We start from the raw sequence: 11,087 nt of genomic DNA, 5'->3' as shown, positions 1-11,087 counted from the left end.
GTTTGTTTGTTTTTGTTTTTTTGTCTTTTGTCTTTTTGAGGGCTGCACCCACAGCATATGGAGGTTCCCAGGCTACGGGTCTAATCGGAGCTGTAGCAGCTGGCCTATGCCACAACCACAGCAATGCCACCTCCAAGCCACACCTGTGACCTATGCCACAGCTCATGGCAATGCCAGATCCTTAACCAGCTAAGCGAGGCCAGGGATCAAACCCACAACCTCATGGTTCCTAGTTGGATTCGTTTCCACTGCGCCATGATGGGAACTCCAGGTTTTGGTTCATTTTTAAATCAAGTGTATTTATTGTTGAGTTTTTAAGAGTTCTTTTTTTTTTAATATTTTTTTTTATTTTCCCACTGTACAGCAAGGGGGTCAGGTTATCCTTACATGTATACATTACAATTACAGTTTTTCCCCCACCCTTTCTTCTGTTGCAACATGAGTATCTAGACAAAGTTCTCAATGCTATTCAGCAGGATCTCCTTGTAAATCTATTCTAAGTTGTGTCTGATAAGCCCAAGCTGCCGATCCCTCCCACTCCCTCCCCCTCCCATCAGGCAGCCACAAGTCTCTTCTCCAAGTCCATGATTTTCTTTTCTGAGGAGATGTTCATTTGTGCTGGATATTAGATTCCAGTTATAAGTGATATCATATGGTATTTGTCTTTGTCTTTCTGACTCATTTCACTCAGTATGAGATTCTCTAGTTCCATCCATGTTGCTGCAAATGGCATTATGTCATTCCTTTTTATGGCTGAGTAGTATTCCATTGTGTATATATACCACCTCTTCCGAATCCAATCATCTGTCATGGACATTTAGGTTGTTTCCATGTCCTGGCTATTGTGAATAGTGCTGCAATGAACATGCGGGTGCATGTGTCTCTTTTAAGTAGATCTTTGTCCGGATAGATGCCCAAGAGTGGGATTGTTGGGTCATATGGAAGTTCTATGTATAGATTTCTAAGGTATCTCCAAACTGTTCTCCATAGTGGCTGTACCAGTTTACATTCCCACCAACAGTGCAGGAGGGTTCCCTCTTCTCCACAGCCCCTCCAGCACTTGTTATTTGTGGATTTGTTAATGATGGCCATTCTGACTGGTATGAGGTGGTATCTCATGGTAGTTCTGATTTGCATTTCTCTTATAATCAGTGATGTTGAGCATTTTTTCATGTGTTTGTTGGCCATCTGTATATCTTCTTTGGAGAAATGTCTATTCAGGTCTTTTGCCCATTTTTCCGTTGATTGAATTGGTTTTTTTGCTGTTGGGTTGTACAAGTTGTTTATATATTCTAGAGATTAAGCCCTTGTCGGTTGCACCATTTGAAACTATTTTCTCCCATTCTGTAAGTTGTCTTTTTGTTTTCTTTTGGTTTCTTTTGCTGTGCAAAAGCTTTTCAGTTTGATGAGGTCCCATGGGTTTATTTTTGCTCTAATTACTATTGCTTTGGGAGACTGCCCTGAGAAAATATTCATGATGTTGATGTCAGAGACTGTTATGCCTACGTTTTCTTCTAGGAGTTTGATGGTGTCCTGTCATATATTTAAGTCTTTCAGCCATTTGGAGTTTATTTTTGTGCATGGTGTGAGGGTGTGTTCTAGTTTCATTGCTTTGCCTGCAGCTGTCCAGGTTCCCCAGCAATGCTTGCTGAATAGGCTTTCTTTTTCCCATTTTATGTTCTTGCCTCCCTTGTCAAAGATTAATTGACCATAGGTGTCAGGGTTTATTTCCGGATTCTCTATTCTGTTCCATTGGTCTGTCTGTCTGTTTTGGTACCAGTACCACACTGTTTTGATGACTGTGGCTTTGTAGTATTTCTTGAAGTCTGGGAGAGTGATGCCTCCTGCTTGGTTTTTGTTTCTCAGGGTTGCTTTGGCGATTCTGGGTCTTTTGTTGTTCCATATAAATGTTTGGATTGTTTGTTCTAGTTCTGTGAACAATGTCATGGGTAATTTGATAGGGATTGCATTGAATCTGTAGATTGCTTTGGGTAGTATGGCCATTTTTACAATATTGATTTTTCCAATCCAGGAACATGGAATATCTTTCCATTTCTTTACATCTTCTTTGATTTCTTTGATTAAAGTTTTATAGTTCTCAGCATATAGGTCCTTTATCTCCTTGCTCAGGTGTATTCCGAGGTATTTGATTTTGTGTGGTACAATTTTAAAAGGTATCGTATTTTTGTATTCCTTTTCTAATGTTTCATTGCTGGTATACAGAAATGCAACTGACTTCTGAATGTTAATCTTATATCCTGCTACTTTGCTGAATTTATTAATCAGTTCAAGTAGTTTTGGGGTTGAGTCCTTAGGGTTTTCTATGTATAGTATCATGTCATCTGCATACAGTGACAGTTTTATCTCTTCTCTTCCTATATGGATGCCTTTTATTTCTTTTGTTTGTCTAATTGCTGTGGCTAGGACTTCCAAAACTATGTTGAAGAGCAGTGGTGAGAGTGGGCATCCCTGTCTTGTTCCAGATTTGAGTGAGAAGGCTTTCAGTTTTTCCCCATTGAGGATTATATTTGCTGTGGGTTTATCATAAATGGCTTTGATTATATTCAGGAATGTTCCCTCTATACCCACTTTGGCGAGGGTCTTGATCATGAATGGATGTTGAACTTTGTCAAATGCTTTTTCTGCGTCTATTGAGATGATCATATGATTTTTGACTTTTTTTTTTGTTAATGTGGTGTATGATGCTGATTGATTTGCGTATGTTGAACCATCCTTGTGAACCTGGGATGAACCCAACCTGGTCATGGTGTATAATTTTTTTGGTATGTTGTTGGATTCGGTTGGCTAAGATTTTGTTGAGAATTTTTGCATCTATATTCATCAATGATATTGGCCAATAGTTTTCTTTTTTGGTGGTATCTCTGCCTGGTTTTGGAATTAGGGTGATGGTGGCATCATAGAATGTCTTTGGGAGTATTCCTTCTTCTTCTACCAAGAGTTCTTTATATATTTTGGATAATAGTCCTTTACCAGATGTGTCTCATGCAAATGGTTTCTCCCAGTCTGTGGGTTTTCTTCTAATTCTCTTGATACTGTCAAATGCAGAATAGAAGTTTTCTCTTTTAATGAAATCCAGCTTGCCAATTATTTCTTTCATAGACAGTGTTGTATTTAAAAGGGCATCACCATATCCAAGGTCGTCTAGGTTTTTACTTTTGTTACCTTCTAGGAGTTTTATAGTTTTGTATTTTACACATGGATCTATGATCCATTTTGAGTTAATTTTTGTTAAGCATGTAAGATTTGTATCTAGATTCTTTTGCATGTGGATGTCCAGTCATTCCAGTACCATTTGTTGAAGAGATTATCTGTGCTGTCTTGTCTTACCCTCACTCCTTTGTCAAAAACAAGTTGATTTTATTTTTGTGGGTCGGAGTTTTCATCATGCCTCAGCGTTAACGAACCTGACTAACATCCATGAGAAAGCAGGTTTGATCCATGGCCTTGCTCAGTGGGTTGGATCTGGCGTTGTCAGAAGCTGCGGTATACGTCACAGATGTGGCTCAGATCATGCATTGCAGTTGCCATGGCTGTGATGTAGGCCAACAGCTGCAGTTCCAATTTGACCCCTAACCTGGGAACTTCCATACGCTGCAGGTGCATCCCTAAAAAGATTAAAAAAAAAATTATGTGGGTCTATGTCTGGGTTTTCTGTTCTGTACAATTGATCTATTTATCTGTTCTTTTGCCAGTACCACACTGTCTTGGTTACTGCAGCATTATAGTAAGTCTTCAAGTTGAGTAGGTCAGTCCTCCAACTTTGTTCTCCTACTTCAATATTGCGTTGGCTGTTCTGGGTCTTTTGCTTCTCCATATGAACTTTAGAATCAGTTTGTCAATGTCCATAAAATAACTTCCTGGGATTGCACTACATCTATAGATGGAGTTGAGAAGACCTGCCATCTTGATAATATTGAGTCTTTCTTTCTTTTTCTTTTTCTTTTTTCTTTTTCTTTTTTTGTCTTTCTGCCTTTTCTAGGGCCACTCCCATGGCATATGGAGGTTCCCAGGCTAGGGGTCTAATTGGAGCTGTAGCCACCGGCCTACACCAGAGCCACAGCAACACGAGATCCGAGCCGCATCTGTGACCTACACCACAGCTCATGGCAACGCCAGATCCTTAACCCACTGAGCAAGGCCAGGGATCGAACCTGCAACCTCATGGTCCTAGTCAGATTCGTTAACCACTGCAGCACGATGGGAACTCCAATATTGAGTCTTTCTATCCATGAACATGAACTATCTTTCCATTTATTTAGTTCTTTTTTGATTTTATTTATCAGAGTTTTGTAGTTTTCCTCATATAGATCTTGTACACATTTTTTTGGATTTATAGCTGAGTATTTTGGTTTTTTGGGAGTGCTAATATAAATAGCATTATGTTTTTAGTTTCAAACTCCACTCGTTCATTGTTAGTATATAGAAAAGCAACTGACTATTGTACATTAACTTCACATCATTGTATGCCTTTTATTTCCTTTTCTTTTCTTAGTGATTAGCAAGGACTTATAGAGCAATGTTGAAAAGGAGTGGTGAGAGGGGACACACTTGCTTTGTTCCTGATATTAGTGGGAAAGCTTCAAATTTCTCAGCATTAAATAAGATGTTAGCTGCAGGGGGGTTTTGTAGATAATCTTTATCAAGTTGAGAAATTTCCCCTCTATTTTACTGAGAGATTTTATCATAAATGGGTACTGGATTTTGTTGAATTCTTTTTCTATATCTATTGATATGATCATGTGATTTTTGGTTTTTAGTCTGCTGAATTTTGGTTTACAGTAGTTGATTTTCAAAAGTTGAATCAACCTTGGACACTTGAGATAAATCTCATTTGGTCATGGTGTATAACTTTATACATTGTTGGGCTCAATTTGCTAATATTTTGCTATATGTACATGAGAGTTATTAATCTCTAATTTTCTTCTCATAATGTCTATGTCTGGTTTTGGTATTAGAGTATTGGTGCTTCATAGACTGAGTTAGGAAGTGTTCACTCTGCTTCTATCCTCTGAAAGAGATTGTAGAAAATTAGTATCTTTTTTTCCTCCCTAAATATTTTTGGTATTCACCAGTAAACCCGTCTGTCCCCAGTGATTTCTGTTTTGGAAGGTTATTAATTATTGACTCAATTTCTTCCTGTAGTTCACAACAACAGGAACTCCTGGGATCATTTATTTCTTGTGTGAGTTTTGACAGATTGCATCTTTCAAGGAATTAGTTGGTTTCATCTATCTAGACTATCAAATTTGCGAGCATAGAGTTGTTACAGTATTTCTTAAAAAATATATAAATGGGAGTTCCCATCATGGCTCAGTGGAAATGAATCTGACTAGCCTCCATAAGGATGCAGGTTCGGAGTTCCCGTCATGGCGCAGTGGTTAACGAATCCGACTAGGAACCATGAGGTTGCGGGTTCGGTCCCTGCCCTTGCTCAGTGGGTTAACGATCCGGCGTTGCCGTGAGCTGTGGTGTAGGTTGCAGACGTGGCTCGGATCCCGCGTTGCTGTGGCTTTGGGGTAGGCCAGCAGCTACAGCTCCGATTCAACCCCTAGCCTGGGAACCTCCATATGCCGCGGGAGCGGCCCAAGAAATAGCAACAACAACAACAACAACAACAACAGACAAAAAGACAAAAGACAAAAAAAAAAAAAAAAAAAAAAGGATGCAGGTTCGATCCCTGGCCTCGCTGGGATCGTTAAGGATCTGGCATTGCCGTGAGCTGTGGTCGCAGACGTGCCTCAGATTTCACATTGCTGTGGGTGTGGTATAGGCCAGCAGCTACAGCTTCAATTCCACCCCTAGCCTGGGAACCTCCGTATGCTGCTGGCACAGCCCTAAAAAAACATAACAAAACAAAATATATATACATTAAAATAAATATAAATGTAAATATAAATATAAATATATATAGTCTCAATTCCCAGACCAGATATTGAACCGGGGCTACAGCAGGGAAGGTGCTAAGTCCTAACCTCTAGACAATCATGGAATTCCCAATAGTATTCCCTTATTATCTAATTTCCATGGGACCTGTAATGATGTCCTTTCTTTAATTTCTTTTTCTTTTTAGGGCTGCACCTACAGCATATGAAAGTTCCTAGGCTAAGGGTTAAATCGGAGCTTCAGCCTATGCCACAGCCACAGCAACACCAGATCTGAGCCACATGTGTGATCTACACAGCAGCTTGCAGCACTGCTGGATCCTTAACCCATGGAGCGAGGTTAGGGGTTGAATCCATATCGTCATGGATAATGGTCAGATTCTTAACTCACTGAGCCACAACGGGAACTCCCTTTCATTTCTGATATTAGTAATTTATCTACTTTTTCCTTAGCCTGGCTAGAGGCTTATTGATTTTATTGATCTTTTTAAAGAAGCTGATTTTAGTTTTATTGATTTTCTCTATTGTTTTCCTGTTGTTAATTTCATTGATTTCTGCTCTTATTCTTATTTCTTTCTTCTGCTTACTTTGGGTTCAATTTGTTCTTTTTCTAATTTCCTAAATAAGAAAATTAGATGATTGCTTTTAGATCTTCCTTCTCTTCTAATATATATATCGAATGGTGTACATTTCCCTCTAAAAACTGCCTTCATTGCATTCCATAAATTTTTATAAGTTTTGTCTTCATTTTCGTTTAGCTCAAAATATTTTTAAATTTCTCTTGAGATTTCTTCTTTTACCCATGTGTTTAGGAGTGTGCTGTTTGTGGAATTCCTCTGTGACACAGCAGGTTAAAGATCCTATGTGGGCACTGCTGTGGCTCGGGTTGCTGTTGTGGCATAGGTTCTATCCCTGGCCCAGGATTTTCTGCATGTTGTGGGCATGGCCAAACATTTTTAAAAATAATAATAAATATACAATGCAATAGTTTTTAGTATATTCAGAAAGTTATGCAACTATCACTACAATCAATTTTGTTTTATTTTATTTATTTATTTATTTATTTTGTCTTTTTGCCATTTCTTGGGCCACTCCTGCAGCACATGGAGGTTCCCAGGCTAGGGGTCGAATCCGAGCTGTAGCTGCCGGCCTACGCCAGAGCCACAGCAACACGGGATCCGAGCCGTGTCTGCAACCTACACCACAGCTCATGGCAACGCCAGATCCTTAACCCACTGAGCAAGGGCAGGGACCGAACCCGCAACCTCATGGTTCCTAGTTGGATTCGTTAAGCACTGAGCCACGACGGGAACCCCACTACAATCAATTTTAGAACATCTTTATTACTCCAAAAAGAAACTCCATACTTATTCCTCTTTTCCACTTCCTCCAGCCCCCAGCAAACTTTCATTCACTTTCTGTCTCTGTAGATTTGCCTATTCTGGATATTTCACACAAATGCAATCATACAGGAGATCCCGTCGTGGTGCAGTAGTTAACGAATCCGACTAGGAACCATGAGGTTGCGGATTCGATCCCTGGCCTTGCCTTGCCGTGAGCTGTGGTGTGGGTTGCAGACGCGGCTCGGACCCCGTGTTGCTGTGTTTCTGGTGTAGGCCGATGGCTATGGCTCCGATTCAGCCCCTAGCCTGGGAACCTCCATGTGCCGAGGGAGTGGCCCAAGAAAACGCAAAAAGAAAAGAAAAAGGAAAAAAAATGCAGTTATATAATATGTCTTTTTGTGATTGACTTCTTTTAAGTAGTGTTTTCAAGGTTAGGCTCTGCTATAGCATGTATCAATACTTCCTTTTATGTTCACATAATATTCCATTGTATGGATACCACATTTTGTTTAATCTTTAATCAATTGATGGACATTTGATTTCTGTCTACTTTTGGCTATTATAACTAATGCTACAATGAACATTTGTGTCCAAGTTTTTATGTGAACATATTTTCATTCTTGAGTAGATATCTAGGAGTAGAATTGTTGAGTCATATGGTGACTCCATGTTTAATCTTTTAAGGAAGTGCCAGAATGCTTTCCAAAGTGGTTGCACCATTTTACATTTCTGCCTGCAGTTTATGAGAGTTCCAATCTCTTCACATACTAAACAACATTTGTTATTATCTGTCTTTTTGATTATAGCCATTGCTGTGCAAGTGAAGTAGTATCTCATTATGGTTCTATTAGTATATGAATATGCAGTATTTTTGTTATTCAGTTTCTTCTTTTGACCCTTTGCTTATTAGAAAAGTATGTTTTCTTCTTTTTCCTTTCTTTTTTTTTTTTTTTTTTTTTTTTGTCTTTTTGTCTTTTCTAGGGTCACACCCACAGCATATGGAGGTTCCCAGGCCTGGGGTCGAATCAGAGCTGTAGCCGCCAGCCGACACCACAGCCATAGCAATGCGGGATTCGAGCTGCATCTGCAACCTACACCACAGCCCATGGCAACGCTGGATCCTTAACCCACTGAGCAAAGCCAGGGATGGAACCTGCAACCTCATGGTTCCTAGTTGGATTCATTAACCACTGAGCCATGACGGGAACTCCTGTTTTCTTCTTTTCAAACACAGGAGAATTGTCTGATTTTGTAATTGTTTTTGAGTTACATTATATAATTTCAGTCCTTTTAAATGTGCTGATATTTGCTTTATGGATCATATATGGCCATATTTTGTCAACATTCTTTGTATGTGTGAAAAGAATAACCGCAGTTTGGATTTTAGTGTTCTGTATAAGCCAGTTAGTTCAAATTAGCTAATGTTATTTATCTCTTCTATCTCTTTATGATTTTTTGGTCTGGTTTTTCCATGATTATGAGAGAGATGGGTTAAAAATCTCCCATTATAATTGTGCATTCGTCTATTTCTCCTTAAATTTACATCAGTTTTTGTTTTACAAAACACAAGGCTATGTTATTGAATGTATACAAATTTAGAATGGTTAAATTTTCTTGGTGAATTCAACCTTTGTAGCATTATGAAGTGACCATCTATATCTGTTGCAATGACTTCGGCCCTTTTGTCTGGCCAGAGTAACCATAGCTGTATCAGCTTCCCTTTGGTTAGTGCTGGCAAAGAGCATATTCGTTCATTCTCTATTTCCAACCTTCCTGCATCCTTTTGTTTTAGATGTTCATCTTGTAAATAGCATATGGGTGGTTTTGCCAGTCTGGAAATATTTTTGGTTTTTTTCACTGTAACATTTAGTCTATTTACATTACAATTACTGATAAACTTGAATTTAAATCTCTCCCCTTACTATGCACTTTATCTTTGGTTTGTGTTCCTTTTTTCATTCTTTCTTTCGATCTTTCAGGTTTCCTCATTGACCTTCCCCCACCCGCAACACCTCCGCAGCACGTGGAAGTTCTCAGACCAGGGATCAAATCTGAGCCTGAACTATGACCTTTGACAGATCCTTAACCTCACTGCACCGGGTGCAGAATCTAACTGGCACCACCACAGAAACAAGCCAGATCATTAACTCACTGTGCCGGAGTGGGAACTCTATCATTGCACATTTAAAAAAAAATTTTTTTTTGGCTGCGCCTATGGCATGTGGAAATTCCTAAGCCAGGAATTACACCTGCAATATAGCAGCAACACAAGCCATTGATTGCAATGACAATGTTGGATCCTTCTGCACCACAAGGGAACTCCCTAACTTTTTTTTTCTATCAAAACACTGCATTTCTATCCAATACCTAACAAAATCTTTAAACAATATCCTTTGAAAAACCCACTGTTAAGTTAGTGCTTTAAACTTTTCTTCGTTACAGTTCCCCAGCTTACAAAATGAGAAATGATTATTTTTATCATTCCATGTTTTGACAGTATTAGTTTGAAAATTGTTTTTATTTTTTCTTTTTAGGGCCACACCACGGCATATGGAGGTTCCCAGGCTAGGGGTCTAATCGGAGCTATAGCCACTGGCCTACACCACAGCCACAGCCACGCCAGATCTGAGGCTCATCTGTTACCTACACCATAGCTCATGGCAACGCCAGATCCTTAACCCACTGATCAAGGCCAGGGATCAAACCCGCAATCTCATGGTTCCTAGTTGGATTCATTTCTGCTGGGGAAATGTTCCTACCATCAGAAAGAGACAGTCTCTTCAGTGAATATGTCATGCGTGAATGCAATGCCTGGCACTGCAGCAGCCATCTTGATATTCTGAGGGGCACTAGCCTGAGGACAAGGCTAAGAGTAACAGACTAGAGAGATAGAAAGTGCCAGTTCTTCAAAGAAATTTAGCATCGGCCCTGGCTAGCTCTGGAGATGCCCAGTCTCCAGATTTTGTGCTATTGAAGCCAAAAGCATTTCAACTTTCACCTTCTCTAATGTGCCTCTCCCCAACACACACACATCTTCCCCTTCAGGATCATCATAAGATTTATTACTATTGGACATTATTTTATAAATATTTATTGGTATTTATCATATACCAGACACAGTTTGAAGTACTTTACAAATATTAACTCATTTAATCTTTATAACTACCCTGTGCAATCGTCACTTTTATCATCCCTACTTTCCAGGAGTAAACTGAGGCACAGAGGTGAAATGGTCAGAAGGTAGAGTTGGTCCTAGGATTTGAACCGAGGCCTTCTGATTCCAGAGTCAGTGATCATAACTGCTCTGTTGCCTCTCTGCTTTTCACTGTTGGGTTATTTGTTTTCTGTCTGACTTCCATATGTATTTTCTGATAATGGAGATCCTGACTGTCTTGTTCACAGCCATGGCCCAGGGCTTGATAGGTAGGGGCCAGTCTTTGTTGAAGAGATAAATGAATGAATGAGTGAGTAGTAGACTCTGGTTTGGTAACAGGGAAGTTTCTTCTTTGCATCCACGGCCCCTGGGCCTGGAATAGGGCAGAGAATCTCAGGGTGTAATGATTGATGCCTGTCTTTAGGGCCCCTAGGAGAGGCCTGTGCAGATGTCCCAGGAGGCCTCCAAAGTGTGACCCTTTGTTTGGCTTTGCTTGCTCATCGCTGGGTGTGCTCGTGCTGTCTCCCTATCACCTCTTCCCTACGGAAGAAAGGGAGCTGGCCTGCCTTCCCTTGGCACTAATGTGTTCATTGGAAGTTCCCGAGGCCAGGCCCAGAGGGCGGCTCAAGCTGCCATCGTTAGTCACACAGCCTGCTGCTGCCTGCCCACGCGGCCGGCTTTGAGGGT

The sequence above is a fragment of the Sus scrofa genome, chromosome 13 (genome assembly GCF_000003025.6).
Source record: "Sus scrofa isolate TJ Tabasco breed Duroc chromosome 13, Sscrofa11.1, whole genome shotgun sequence".
In the NCBI taxonomy this organism is placed as follows: domain Eukaryota; kingdom Metazoa; phylum Chordata; class Mammalia; order Artiodactyla; family Suidae; genus Sus; species Sus scrofa.
Note: the sequence above shows the minus strand (reverse complement) of the source record.